Consider the following 382-nt stretch of genomic DNA (forward strand, 5'->3'; position numbering starts at 1 on the left):
GGGGGGGGGGGGGGGGGGGGGGGGTTGGTAAACTTGGCAGGACAGCGGCTTGGGGTCCCGGTAAGTACTCAAGGTACTATAGTACAGTACGACGTAGTGGAAACATCAGATGGGGGCGAGCGACTTGGGTAAAAGCAGGCAAGCAGGCAGAGAAAAAAAAAACCCAAAGGCCCAGGCCCGGTCAGTACCTGACCGAGAGTCCACAGCTGGGAACGAATACGCAACCCGCCAGCCAGGTGGTGGTTTTGAACTCCCTTCAATTTTGGAAAATGCAGATCAGCAAACCCCCCTACCAGATATGAAAACAGTCGAAGCATGGTCACGAGAGAAAATAGGGGTGAAGAGTGACCTTGGTTCACAATTGCATTAATACAAACTGGAT

Source organism: Pyricularia grisea, assembly GCF_004355905.1.
Source record: "Pyricularia grisea strain NI907 chromosome Unknown Pyricularia_grisea_NI907_Scaffold_7, whole genome shotgun sequence".
NCBI classification, from domain to species: domain Eukaryota; kingdom Fungi; phylum Ascomycota; class Sordariomycetes; order Magnaporthales; family Pyriculariaceae; genus Pyricularia; species Pyricularia grisea.